The sequence below is a fragment of the Carassius carassius genome, chromosome 2 (genome assembly GCF_963082965.1).
Source record: "Carassius carassius chromosome 2, fCarCar2.1, whole genome shotgun sequence".
Classification (NCBI taxonomy): domain Eukaryota; kingdom Metazoa; phylum Chordata; class Actinopteri; order Cypriniformes; family Cyprinidae; genus Carassius; species Carassius carassius.
In genome coordinates this window covers 5,736,478-5,751,702 of record NC_081756.1, presented here as the reverse complement: position 1 = coordinate 5,751,702, position 15,225 = coordinate 5,736,478, and positions in this window count along the sequence as shown.

The following is a 15,225-nucleotide window of genomic DNA, read 5'->3' as shown; positions in this document are numbered from 1 at the left end:
CTAAAGTATTATTAGGAACACCTGTTCAATTTCTTAATAATGCAATTATCTAATCAACCAATCACATGGCAGTTGCTTCAATGCATTTAGGGGTGTGGTCCTGGTCAAGACAATCTCCTGAACTCCAAACTGAATGTCAGAATGGGAAAGAAAGATGATTTAAGCATGGTTGTTGGTGCCAGACGGGCCGATCTGAGTATATACATACACACACGCAGTGGTGGACGAAGTACACAAATCAAGTACTTGAGTAAAAGTACAGATACGTATAATAAAATATTACTCCAGTAAAAGTGAAAGTACTCCTTTTTCAATTTTACTCAAGTGAAAGTACAAAAGTACTCAATTTGTATGTACTTAAGTAAAAAAGTACTGAAAGATAGATGTTTGCAATTTTATATAGGCTACTTAATTAAATTTTATATTAGCACATTTTTTTTTTCAAAATACCTGGGATTTTTTCCAAAATAACCACTATATGGAGTCAAGATATATTTTTGTTGTTGATATTGACTACGTTGATGAGAGTAATGTTCACTGTGAAGCTTACACTGTGATGTACCTGAGAGAAAGCAGAGTTGACCATCTGATTTTCACCAGTAAGAATATATAATTATATTTTCATAATGATTTTTTCCTTCTCAAACCTTGTCTGTGGTGTAAAAACACCCCTGACCAAATGGGGTGCATCTCTTCCCACTTTGATAATTACTGTAGTTACCATGTTCTGAACATCACATCCTTTCTTTTCTCCCCAGATGTAATATATATATATATATATATATATATATATATATATATATATATATATATATATATATATAGGTGGTTGAATAATAATATTTGGACATTATTTATAAAAATTACCTCAAGTTAGCACCAGCAAGCTTGTTAGCTAGACAGTTAGCATCAGCTAACAAGATTTACTTATTTTCGGTACGGTTATGAATAAACATTCATATCCGTCTACTCGTCTAGTTAATCCAATCAATATACATTACTGTTGATAAACAATATCAAAACAGACGTCACATAGGACATGGTAGCATTTTAATAAAAGCGGGGAATGTGAACATGCATGAGTTATTTGTGATCCGATTTAAAAGTTTATTTTGAAAAGACTCAGTTCTTTCATGATGAATCAGACACCACTTCTGCGTGTCGGAGCACGTGATATATTATAGGGAGTAACGATATGTTGTATGGAATGTAGTGAAATTAAAAGTACGATCTTATGCTTTGGAATGTAGTGAAGTAAAAGTAAAAGTTACTCAAAATAAAACTACTCCAGTAAAGTAAAGTAGTAAAGCTACTCCGTTACTGTCCACCACTGCACACACGACATATGACATCAAAGAGAGTATGCTTATGCTTTTGAATCGCTCTCGCAGTACTTTAATGTCATAAACCGATCAGTCGTGCAGTGTGCAGCGCCGGTTCAAGTCAAACAAGGCTAATTTCTTTTCTCTCACAATCTTTATAAAATATATATAGGCTATATAGCAAAAAAACAAAACAAAAAAAAACAAGACCATCTAGTGGCAATGTGAAAGGAGTGTATCTACTAATGTCAGAGGGGTTAACCGCAGTTTAAAAAACAAAACCACATGTCCCAATATAATAATACCCTACTAAAGCATGTTAGCAATATCAGCTTATATAACTAGTAGCTAATGTTAGCATCTTACCTGCTGCACTGTCTGCTGCTTTCTCGTCGTCAGACCGATATCACTCCTTTCATTGGTGACTTTGTGTTTGAGGCCACAAATGTTACAAAGCTGTCATTAAGTTGAAGTTATCACACAGTCCTCGCTCACAATCACTCGCTCCGTTTGGATTGATTACAGTGTGCTCCTTAGCACTGGGAGCTCCCTCTGTTGTCCATAAGGTGCCTCTGCGCACCAGTCATTTCAAACCCAGCCTCCAGTATTTGGGCCACGCCTCCTAATTTGCATACACCCCTCAACCCTCAATCCTCAAATGCCCAATCCTCAATCTTCAAATGCCCAATCCTAAATCTTCAAATTCCCAATCCTAAATCCCCAAATCCCCAATCCTAAATCCTAAATGGCTAAATGATTAATTGCCCAATCCTAAATACCAAATACCCAATCCTCAAACCTAAATGGCTAAATGATTGAATGCCCAATCCTAAATACCAAATTCCCAATCCTAAATCCCCAATTGCCCAACCCTAAATCCTAAATGGCTAAATGACCGAATTCCCAATCCTAAATAGAAAATGCCCAATCTTAAATACAAAGTCCCCTTTCCTAAATACCAAATGCCCAATCCTAAATACCAAATTAATTTTCGACTTGGACTTTAAGTTTCAAATTTAGATTTTTAGTTTTGGATTAAGACTTTTAGTTTTAGACTTTTAGTTTATAATCTGACCCAATAATTCCTCCATACAAAAATACGTCATGATGAGGAAAAAAAACATATATAAGTCGCACTGGACTATAAGTCGCATTTATTTAGAACCAAGAACCAAGAGAAAACATTACCGTCTACAGCTGCGAGAGGGCACTCTATGTATTCAGTGTAGACTACAGGAGCACTGAGCAGCATACAGCGCCCTCTCGCAGCTGTAGACGGTAATGTTTTCTCTTGGTTCATTTCTCTAAGTTCATGTCAAATTAATTTTGATAAATAAGTCGCACCTGACTATAAGTCGCAGGACCAACCAAACTATGAAAAAAAGTGCGACTTATAGTCTCTATACGGTATGTATATATATATATATATATATATTATTTTTTTTTTTATCCATCTTTTTCGAGTTTCAACGACAACGCTCTAACATTACTGCTGCTCACTCAGCGCTCACGGCGCCCCGCCCACTCGCGAGAACGCCCTTATATGTCTAAATTCTATGATGGAATATTATGAGGGCACCGGCGCCTGTTAGTCCTCATATATAGTCCTTAAATTTATATAACTTTTTTTAATATATAATTTTTAATATAAATGTATATGACTTTTATTATTAAAAAATAAATAAAAAATAAATAACCATCGCTTTGGTGCCCCCCCATGGTGCGGCGCCCCATGCGCCGCATTATAGCACATACCCTTTTTTTGCGCCACTGCATATACTGGTGTGTTGGTGTGCATTAGAGCCTTTAATTATCTTTCTGTATTAATGAGCTGCTTACTGACACACACACACACATATCGGAAATCGCGCAGCTCACACATCCAAGAGAAAATAAACTTGTCAACACTGCCCCACGACTTTAATTAAATACAGTTTAAATACTGAATCGCTACATTATATTTTCCAGCGACGAGAGAATACAATCGCTGTTTTTAAGTAAACTCACTCTAAAAAGAGAAACGCACAGACGCGAATACACGCAACTTCCATCTCTCTTTCTTTCTCTCTCTCTCTCTCTCTCTCTCTCTCTCTCTCGGCAATATTTGAGAAAATGGTTTAGCCATTTCTAATTATTGGGGGGATTAGCCCCCATCAATGTCTAGGGCAGTTATCGCCCTGATCAAACATATGCTGTGGGACTATCATGCAGTCTGTAATGATACGACGTTAGCAAATATCAGCGATTTTTTGCAAACATGTCTTTGAGTAACATGACCGTTAATATGAACTCACAATTGAATGTAACATAAAACAAATGATAACTTTTTGTTAAAATCTTTATTTATGCCAAAAAAGCTTACATTTATGTGTCTTTTAGTTCGCTGTAGCAGCCATGTTGCCGAGATAATTCATACCCCTTCGTTTGAAGTGTAGTCCCGAAAAATCTTCATTTGAAGGGCTATCTGGCCCTTCCCCTTACCCCTACCCCTCCAACCAAAAGAGAATCGAGGTACCCCTACCCCTTCATGTGAAGAAAAGGTAAGGGCTAAGGGATAGAATTGGGATGGGGCTTAATCTGGAGAAACTGTGCTTCAGTTGAAAGTTTAAAGATTCTATCTTCGATAATTGACCACTGTTTTCATAAAACATTGTTGCAGTGACAGTAATTTAGTGTCAGGAGTGCAAAATAATAAATATGAGTCATTTTTAAAATAGAAATTCACCAAGCATTCATATTCAGTCATGTCTTCAGTGGTTTGTTTGTGTTCACATAGATTCACTGAACAGCGTGAATAAGGGTTCATAGTCCAAAATTGCATATACATGGAGATATATGGATGTATTTACTCATGTTTACTTAATATTTCTTCAATCAGAATCATAATTTCAATTCATTTTCCACTGATTTAAGCAATCTGATAATATTTAGCTGCTCCCAGTGTTGTCTCTGTGTGTTTAGTCTTCCGTGTTTGCGCTGCCGCTGACAGAGACCTGGTTCATCCGTGTCTTGTCCATCATAACTGTGCATCTTATCCTGCCCCATCCTATCCTGTGATGCACTTCCTGTACACTTCCGTGTTTATATCTGACCACAACAACACAGAGAAATCTTTGTACCCATGAAATATCTAAATAATAAACACATTTATTCCTCTCCAGGGTGTGGTTATCCCTATTGCTTGTACACTTTTTTTCTACCACATCTTTTCCTTCCCTTCGTCTCTCTATTAATGTGCTTGGACACAGAGCTCTGTGAACAGCCAGCCTCTTTTGCAATGAACTTTTGTGTCTTGCCCAGGGCTTAATTTGTGCCAGAACAAGGAAACAGATCTCTGCACCTCCGAAATCCGATCCGGCACCTCATTTTGGCGGATCCCCCTCCTCCAGGGGCGGCGTTTCCGTATGGCAGACAGAGAATAGCCAGATATGTGCCGTGAAAATTATCCGAAATTAATATCTCTATTATAATTCGTTATTATTATTTTAAATCACAGGGTTTTAGAAATATTTAACCAATGATAAGTATTTAAAGGAGCTTGTAAAACTTCGTAATGCCATTGGATCCTCAAGCTCTCGTGAAACCTCGTCACTTCACGCGCCTTCACTCAGATTGACGCGCGCGTACAGCTGGAGGAAACAGATCTCTGCTTATCCGCAAAACAAGGGTAAACAAACTGTTTGAACACTATGTCTGTTAAGGCTATTGTTTTGTGTTTGCTTGAAGACTGGATAAGTAGGTTTTTTGCCATCTAGCCAAAATACTTTTGTACGTTTTAAATATCCTGCTGTGCATAATTGCTTAATCGTTTATAGATTTTGGCTAAGTGTGTTAAACAACAAGAAAAAACTAAGCGCCCATAGCAACAATAAACATTATACCCTAACCTGTAAAAGGTGATGATGGCATTTAATGCGCTGCACTTGCCTCAGATGCAGACACAACACAGATCTCCTCACTCGCCGGCCAAAGACCTTGTTAACTCCATTTGAGCTTGTTTTTATATAGCCGTTAATTGCACGTGTCTGATACAACACAAGCAGTGTTGTTTGATTGATTGATTTTTCTGCCTTTTCTTTCTTTTCCCCCTGTATTTTAGTAGAGTGTGCCATGAAACTGTTTTATTTGTCAAAACCCATCAGACATCATATTGTTTGTATTTGGATGCTTAAACAAAAAAAACTATGAAAAAGTAACTTATTATACTCGCGAGTTTTGGATGTGACTGTGAGGGCATATAATACAGCCTGTGGAGCGCGCGAGTACCAAATGACTTAAAATACTTAAAAGGTGTTCATATTATAAATTTTTTGACAATGCAACAATTACCTGATTAGTCAATTGACAGTTTTGTCAGCTGTCCCGATCTAAATGTCTCTAAGAGTCTTGTATTGCAGCGCGTGCAGGTCGCTTTAGTAAAGACAAGATGCGCTAATGAGAAGCGCGCTCCGAGAGAGTTCATGGATTCGAAAACTGGGTTCGAATGACTGATTTAATCTAATAGTTTGTGTTGATTTATTTTATTATTCGAATCTATGTTAAATAAATGCTGGAATTTCCCTCATAATAAACTTGAAAGCTGCGAGAATTATTAAAACCATGCGATATAGCTACACCCTGAAATTTAGGACCTGATTAAATATAACTCTATTACACAGAGATTTGAAAAATAAAATTCCCCAATTTTGTCAAAACATTTTTAGTCCTGGAAATTGTTGTTTTAAAATCGCATGGCATTTCCATGTTATTCAAGACCTTACAGACTAAATGCAACTGGTGCACGCTCTTTAAATCACTTAAACTGGTCCAGCAATGTGATAGCGCGAGTGTTCCGTTACCTCTTCCTCCTGTAATCACATGCCGGATCCGTTACCCCGCTTTGTTCCGGGACCTCGCAATTTACAAATTAAGCACTGGTCTTGCCCTACTTGTGCAAGGTATCAATGGTCGTCTTTTGGACAACAGTCAATCAGCAGTCTTCACCATGATTGGGTAGCCTACAGAACTAGACTGAGATACTATTTAAAGGCCTTTCCATGTGTTTTGAGTTAATTAGCTGATTAGAGTGTGGCACCAGGTGTCTTCAATATTTAACCTTTTCACAATATTCAAATTTTCTGAGATACTGAATTTGGGGTTTCCTTAGTTGTCAATTATATTCATCAAAATTAAAAGAAATAAACAAACATTTTAAATATACCAGTCTGTATGTAATGAATCAATATAATATATAAGTTTCACATTTTGAATGGAATTAGTGAAATAAATCAACTTTTTGTTGATATTCTAATTATATGACCAGCACCTGTATATTGTAAAAACATATATACAAAAATACTATTATACAATAATTGTACAATTAGTTAAGTTATTTATAAACTATTCTGGCATTACAGTACACAAATAAACCACAACATTAACAGTGGTATTATAACATTTAACCGACGCATGTGTGTGTGTGAAAGAATATGAGCATGTGTATGAATGACAGAGTGTAAACTCCATTTCTGCTAAATACAGAACAAGCATTTAACATTTTGTTTTTACAAATGATACATATACAGTTTGTTTCAAAGTCCATGAATACAGATCATGCATCACTGTAATAAACATGCTGTCTAATCAGCTTCCTGATATATCATACCTGTGAAATAGGTGTAATAGTATGTGCGTGCTTTGAGCATGTGCGCGAGCACCGAAACTGATTTCTTTATGCTCATGAATGGTTTAAAATGCTTGAATGTTTTAATTAAAATACTTAGAAACATGTGTAAATGATAAACTATGATCCGTTTTACCCCTATGACCGAGTGAACAACACAAATTAAGGAAGGGATTTATATCAATATTTAAAATAGGATGTCCGGTTAGCGATTTCGCAAGCCTTGTTGTACATATATGGACTCTACAAATGTAAAAAATGTCACCTGTTCCATCATTTTGAATTACTTAGGGTTAGATACCCTTAAAAATAAAATTCTTCCATGATTTTGGCTAAAATGATGAAACTGGTTGCATTTATATTAATGAGATCTTATAACAATGTTTTCCTCTTTAGGTTGAGCCTCAACCCATCCAGTACTGCCGCATCAACCATCACATCCCGATCCTATACACTTTCTTTGATGGAGTTCGTGGTGTGACTGACACTGACCAATCTCTACCCATTCCTTTGTGGTCATTATGATTATGGCTGGGGCCTTGAGCTTTAACTGCTTGTTTTTATGTTCTGCTTGGCCAGCACAACTTTCTATTGGGGTAGTATCCAGGGCCATTGGGGTAGTATCCATGACATTGTTCACCACGTGACAAGTACGATTGTGAGCAAAAGAGCCCAAGTAATTAATTTCTCAGCTTGTGAGGAATTGCAGGATATTGTAGATAGATTATCACACCAAATCAAGCACCTCGTACAGATGCTTAGTGCCAACTCAACAACAAACTCAATTCAAATTCAAGCAAGTTTGTGACCATAAAGGGGATTATTTAGACATCTTTGTAAGCTACCAAGTGTCATTCCATGACTCAAGAGTTATCAAAACAGTCCACTGTTCTGGAATCAATTTCTGGAATCTTAAAAAATAAATAACTTAAATAGCTGTTGTGAATGAGGTTTTAAACTTTAGTACTGATTCCAGTGGATTCACTCCAGTGGGTTCGAGTCTTAGGTGCCCTTGAGCAAGGAACCGAACCCCCAACTGCTCCCCGGGCGCCGCAGCATTAATGACTGGCCAATGTGTGCACTTTGGATGGGTTAAATGCAGAGCACAAATTCTGAGTATGGGTCACCATATTTGGCTGTACGTTATGTCACTTTCACTTTCAAATTACTTGTTGAAACCTTAATGGCACTATGCATCTCACTGGCGGCATGAAAACAAAGAATGATACAATACACTTGCTTTATATGCACACACAACTATATTACATCAGTAACTCCTGTATGCTCCAAACAAACATGAGATGAAGCAGATTACACAGGAAATGTTGGTGTTTTGTCTGTCTTCTCTGCGCACTTGCTCCACTTCCTGACAATATGTGATGAACATGATGGTGATGTTGCAAATATTTATTGGTCACATGAGGAAAGTTCAAGAAGCCTTTTGAACAACTGGATATTAATATTTATTAGGGGTATGCCATATCATACCGTCCACGATGATATCGGTATACATTTTTACATGATAATAAAGTATCATATCACAATATAAAGGATATAGCGACACGATGAAATATGGTGGATATGTGTTCCCTAGCGCACACAACAACAACACCACAAACCCAATAGGTGTGTTTGTCTTGATGCTGCGCTGATTGATCGGTGTATGATAAAAAAGTATTGTGAGAGGGTTTCTAGAGCATATTTGAGTGCACACTCTTACATTAAAAAAAAAAAAAGGCGAGGAGCATATCTTTAGTAAAGTGGTGTGGAGAGAGAGGGAGGGGGCCGGCGATTTCAACCGACTGCCTGAGGCCATCATTTTTTTTTCAAAATTTATGATTTTATTTTTTTTGCAGAATCTGTTAGTTGAGATCACGAAGAAGCCTCTCCGTGTTTGAGATAGCAGTATTGGTATATTTAAAGGGCACATTTTGAGGTTGAAATCGGCTTGTTTTTTGGAGATTCTAGCAAGTCATTTTTTTTTCTTTTGTTATTGCCCCCACCCTCCAAGGGAAGTGTGGCTACTTATTATGCAGCGCTCTGGCCAGCAAGCCGGATGCTTATGAACAAGCACTCACTTATTCTGAAGACAATCTGAGCGATATGAAAGCAGCATAATAAGACTGAATAATATCCCTAATCTACAACTGAGCGAAGATGAAGAGGAGGAAGAATGCATCGGACTGGCATCAGACGAGTTGGACCACAAGATATCAGAGGCTATATTGATAGGAGAAAAGAGAACTCTCTGCATGGGAGACAGTCCTGTAGCCAGAAGCTTTCTCCAGACTTAATGTACTACAACATACGGCTGGATTCTTTAGCTGTGGAATAAGAGTGGCAGGACATGCGAATTATTGGATATTAAGAGGCAAACAGATGCACAGTGCAAATTCTGAGATGTTTACATCCACAAAGAAGACCCCGACAGAGAAAGTGTGCCCAAACGACTTATTTCATTGGAGTCAACGAGTTCTGCCACAATACTTTTCTGTTTCTTATGGGGTGAGTTTCCATAAACATCAAAGTTTGTCGTTTTGGGTTCATTCACTAAGTTTTATGTAGAAAACCAGGAAATAACAAATAACATTAGCATTAATATGTACTTTGTTTACATAACCATTAAAATGATAACATTAAAAATGATGGCCAGATTTTAAAGGAGTGCCTTGCAACATGTTATCTACAATGCACAAGTTCAAATAGAGTTTTGACAAAAAAGGTTTTATAAAAAGATAAAACTCACACATTTCAGCATCTTAATCATTTTTGTAAAAGTCAAAAAAGATAATTTACTGACATTTACAATGCACATTTAATCCTTTATTATTAATAGTATGTGGTCCGATTTTTCAGTTGCGTCTGTCGTTGTTATGCAACCATGCAGATTTACAGGGGTATGGCTTATCTAAATGAGATGTAAATGAGCCCTATTGTCACTCCCAGCAGGTGAGAACTGCACAATCTTTAGAGGCCATCTTCTGCCTTTTGAGTTTTTTGAGTGCCTACCTTCAAATGGCCACAACTTCTCCAAATATTATCAGATGTCCATGTGTTACACATCATTGGAAAGCTTGGAGAGTAAAATTCAAGAATCCGTGAATGACTCAAAATGCCCCAGAACCAACTTGTGTTCCTACTTTCCGTGATTGGTCAGCAGTTACAGTAAGAGAACAGTGATGGCGGACTGCTGCTTCTCACTCAGGGCTATGTAAATACTTATAGGGCAGAGAGCATCACAAATGGGTGGGACTTTCAAACAAAGTGTTTTGGAACATGCAATGGTCTTCTCAAAGTCCTAAAATAAAACTCAGGAAACAGAGTTCCAGATGCCAAAATAAAACTGAACACAGCAACAAAGCAGAGATGAAAGCCGCCGCATCCTAGTCTTTGTTTGTCCGGGCAGCTATACTTATACCTTCTTCTTATCAGTCTTTTTAACCAAAAATTGACAACTCTGTCTCTGACTGGTTTTATCCCATTAGTTTTGCTACAATTAATTCATACTCTTGGTTTATTTTCTAAACATAGACTCCCGGTATTTTGCAAAATTTTCCATTACAACCTTGGTCTCATCCTATCTCCGTTGATGCATGTGTCCTCATGGCCATTCATCATAATTGTTTGTGCCATCCTTGACATAATCTTGGAAATCACACAAAGTTTTGGAAAGTTTGCACTTTTGGGTGTCTCCCTCCCTTCTGATCCATTTGGTGTGTCAATCTGTGATGGCATTCAAGGGCTTGTTGTTGCAGTGTGAAATAGACATTTGACTCTGGATGCTGCTGTCTCTTTGCCCTTCTTCAGTTTGGCATTTCATCAAGCCAGAGAAGAGGCAATTTTGCATAATTGCATCATGCTTCCTTTGTCTCTTTCCATGTTGGCGCCTCAGAAGTATCTCTTCCTCTTTCAGGGGGCAAATGAAGACCCATCAACCAATGTATCTTCTTCTCTTTGCAGCCATGTCCTTGCAACTCTCTTTCTTACTTGTTGCAAAGTCTTTCTGCTTTCATTTATGTTATTGCAGATTCCAACAGGTCACTGAATAATACGGTCATAGTACCCACATCTAGCATGTTTTTCTATAATATAAACATCTTAAATTTTGTTCAGAAGACAAAGTTTTCACGGGTTTGGAACAACATGGAGGTAAGTGATTAATGACAAAATTTTCATTTTGGGGTGTAATATCCCTTTAATGCCTTACTCAGCCTCTTGTCTTGATAGATGTTGTTTTTCTTGGTAACTGTGCTTCTGGTCTAATTTCAATTTTGACTAGAATAAAAAAAAATCACTAAACCTACACAGGTACCATGTTAAGACCATAGCTTAGTTTCTTCCTGTTCTTCCATTTATTTTAGCAATTAAACTACTCTGGATGTCTCTGGGTGTAGATGGTTGAATTCTCTGTATCACTAGTTGGCACTCCTTTCAGTGACATTGTATTCATCTGTGTAGGGTATTCAGCTCTCAAAGCAATCCTATTCAGAAATCTGTAATTATTGTAGGTTCTGGGGGTAATTATTGCAATTTAGGAATGTGATTCATCTTCAGCTACTAACTTGTCAGATGTATAATAAAAAGATTCTGCTCTGTTATTCCCAACGAAGGGTGAATTAATCTACATATGTAAATCTGTGTATAAGCAGTTTTGTTCCCCTTACACACTCTCTCCATTGCTCCACACACATGCATCACACAAACCCAAGTCCAAAGTCATTTATTTACCATGCGATTTAACCACAAACAGACATAAAAACATTTACATTCACACATAGCTCATCACAGCACAACAGTGCAGTAAGCACTTCAGCCAAATGACTAATACAACACACTTAACTCCCAATAATTAAACAACCCAGACACACACACACACACACACACACACACACAGAGCTGCTCTGTTATCTTCCTCCCTGCACTTCTGCTTTTGCTTTCACTATGTGTTGACACTCACAGAGACAAATTTCACTCTCACGCACACACAGAGGTTCCTCACGCATTTTGGGAATATTCTTTTTTATTTTTCTTTCATCTCTTAGAGTTCTCTTTATACACTCTTTACTCTTCATTCAATGTATGTATTATTTCTATATTTATATTTATTTTTACTTTTATTGTTCTCACAATTACTTATACTGATTTTTCATTCCAGTTTAACCAAAAATATGTACATAAATCATGTATACAAAGCACATTTATTTGCAGGCACAACACAAAGCAGCCAGTGGGGTTAATATCTCATCCAAACATTTAGCCAAGGCCATGCTAAACCAACCAACAAGCAGCTCCTCGGCTCCCCCAAGAACCCCCCGCATGGGAAGCAGCCACTAAGGGCTTTTTATGCCTATCTTAGGCACTGTGCACCTCTTATGCACTCAAATCTCTTATCAATCTTCTATATGTGAATTTTTTTTAAAAACCTGGAACTCCTGAACAAGAGGCAGAGCAAAACAGCAAAAGATACTGGAGCCTGAAGACAAGACAAGACAAGGTGAGTACACAGACCAGCTCGAGCTATTGGTAAGAGTTACAACAGTCTGTCAACGAACAGAGAAACACAGGGAATTATAAAGGGAAAGAATTAGAAGAACATTGAGAACAGGTGGCGAACAATTAAGGTTAACAACGGAGAAACATGGAGGGCGGGGAAAACTCAAATCAAACAGGCAGAAGCAGTGAGCTGTCAAACATTCACAACCCCAAAATGCAGGTGATTAGCCCCGAACCCTGACAGTACCCCCCCTCCCAGGTGCGTCACCCGGCGCTCCAGAGAGGGGCCCACCTCGATGGTTTTGACAAGACAAACAGAAACAACCTTTAAGGACAGGACAAAACAGACAGGATAGCCCCTTCAGATGGCTGACAACTAGCAGGAGCATCCTCCGAGGGACTCGTCAGAAGCAGCAGACAGCTGGTCTGGTATGATCTCGTGGTCGCAACCTCTAGCAGGAACAACCTCCGCAGGCTTGACAAGGCAAACAGGAACACATCTCCACGGCCATGACCCAACTGGCAAAGACGACCTCAGGACATAACCGGACCAACAGGAACATTTTACATGACCATAACTTGACAGGCAGGAACAAGGAGTTCGAAGACTCGGGAGCTAAGAGCATCCACATTCTGCGCGATGGTGTTGAGCTGGAAGGCAAGCTGACCCAACCAAACTTCCTGCTGTATGAGAGCCGAGCTCTCTTGAAACAAGGCAGATGAGTATCGTTCCACAGTTTTACTTGTTTGACAGCCGAGACCCAGAGAAATGAGAGCTGGAATCTTCTAGGAGTACTGCATTCATGAGAACAAGAGGCAGAGCAAAACAGCAAAATATACTGGAGCCTGAAGACAAGACAAGACAAGGTGAGTATCGAGCTCGAGCTATTGGTAAGAGTTACAACAGTCTGGCAACGAACAGAGAAACACAGGGAATTATAAAGGGAAAAAATTAGAAGAACATTGAGAACAGGCGGCGAACAATTAAGGTTAACAACGGAGAAACAAGGAGGGCGGGGAAAACTCAAATCAAACAGGCAGAAGCAGTGAGCTGTCAAACCATCCAAACACACATTCACAACCCCAAAAGGCAGGCGATTAGCTCCGAAGCTGACAGCTGGTTTCTTTGCTTTCTTGGGGCTTTTCATTTTATTTTTTAGCAGCGGGTTTCTTGGTCTTCTTCAGGGATTTCTTAGCAGCAGGCTTCGTTGCTGCTGGAGTTTTTCACTTTTTAGTTGCGACAGTTTTCTTGGCTGTGGGCTTCTTGGCTTTAGGAGCACCTTTCTTGGCAGGATTTGTCTTGATCTCAGCTTGTTTCTTCTTGAGCTTGAATCAGTTGAAGGCACCAATTCCTTTGGTCTGGACCAGAGTGTCTTTCCTCTCCTTAGATGCGGACACAGTCTTGACGATGAACTTGCTTGGGCCCATTGTCTTGTGTTTAGCTGCTGATATCTTCTTGGTTTCTGCCATGATCTCTATGACTGAAGTGCATATGGTTTTTCCAATGTAACTGTGATGTCAATAATAGTAATAATAATAATAATATTATTAATACTAATAATCTGACCTGACTGTGATCAACAATGAGCTGCTGCTGGGTGGTGCTGTACATTTAACCACAGCATGAGAACCATGTAGACTCAATCAGCTCTGCCCAGTGCAGGGATGTCCAATCCTGCTCCTGGTGGGTCACTGTCCTGCAGAGTATTTCTCTCTGAAGGGATGCTGCATCAATTTGTTATGCTTTTAAAATGTACAAAATGGTATCTTCCATTGTTTTTCAGATTAAAGAACTGAGAGAAAAAAAATTGAGGAAATTTTCAGAAAACAACTTAGACGTGAGACTTCCTTCCCCAAGCATCGCCGACTTGTACAGGTGCTTCTCAATAAATTAGAATGTCATAAATTAAATTAAATTAAATTTATGCATTTAGCAGACGCTTTTATCCAAAGCGACTTACAGTGCATTCAGGCTATCAATTTTTACCTATCATGTGTTCCCGGGTAATAGAACCCCCAACCTTGCTCTTGATAACGCACTGCTTTACCAGTTGAGCTACAGGAACACATAAAAAAGTTCATTTATTTCAGTAATTCAACTCAAATTGTTAAACTTGTGTATTACATAAATTCAATGCACACAGACTGAAGTAGTTTAAGTCTTTTGGTTCTTTTCATTGTGATGATTTATGCTCTCATTTAACAAAAGCCCAGCAAATCACAATCTCAACAAATTAGAATACTTCATAAGACCAATAATTTTTATTTTTTTTAGTGAATTGTTGGCCTTCTGGAAAATGTTCATTTACTGTACATGTACTCAATACTTAGTAGGGGCTCCTTTTGCTTTAATTACTTCCTTATTTTGGTGTTGCATGGAGGTGATCAGTTTGTGGAACTGCTGAGGTGGTCTGGAAGCCCAGGTTTCTTTTACAGTAGCCTTCAGCTCATCTGCATTTGTTGGTCTCTTGTTTCTCATTTTCCTCTTGACAATAGCCCATAGATTCTCTCTGGGGTTCAGGTCTGGTGGGTTTGTTGGCCAGTCAAGCACACCAACACCATGGTCATTTAACCAACTTTTGGTGCCTTTGGCAGTGTGGGCAGGTGCCAAATGAAATCATCATCTTCAAAAAAAAATTTCGGCAGAAGGAAGCATGAAGTGCTCCAAGATTTATTGGTAAACAGGTGCAGTGACTTTGGTTTCCAAAAAATACAATGGACCAACACCAACAGATGTTATTGCACCCC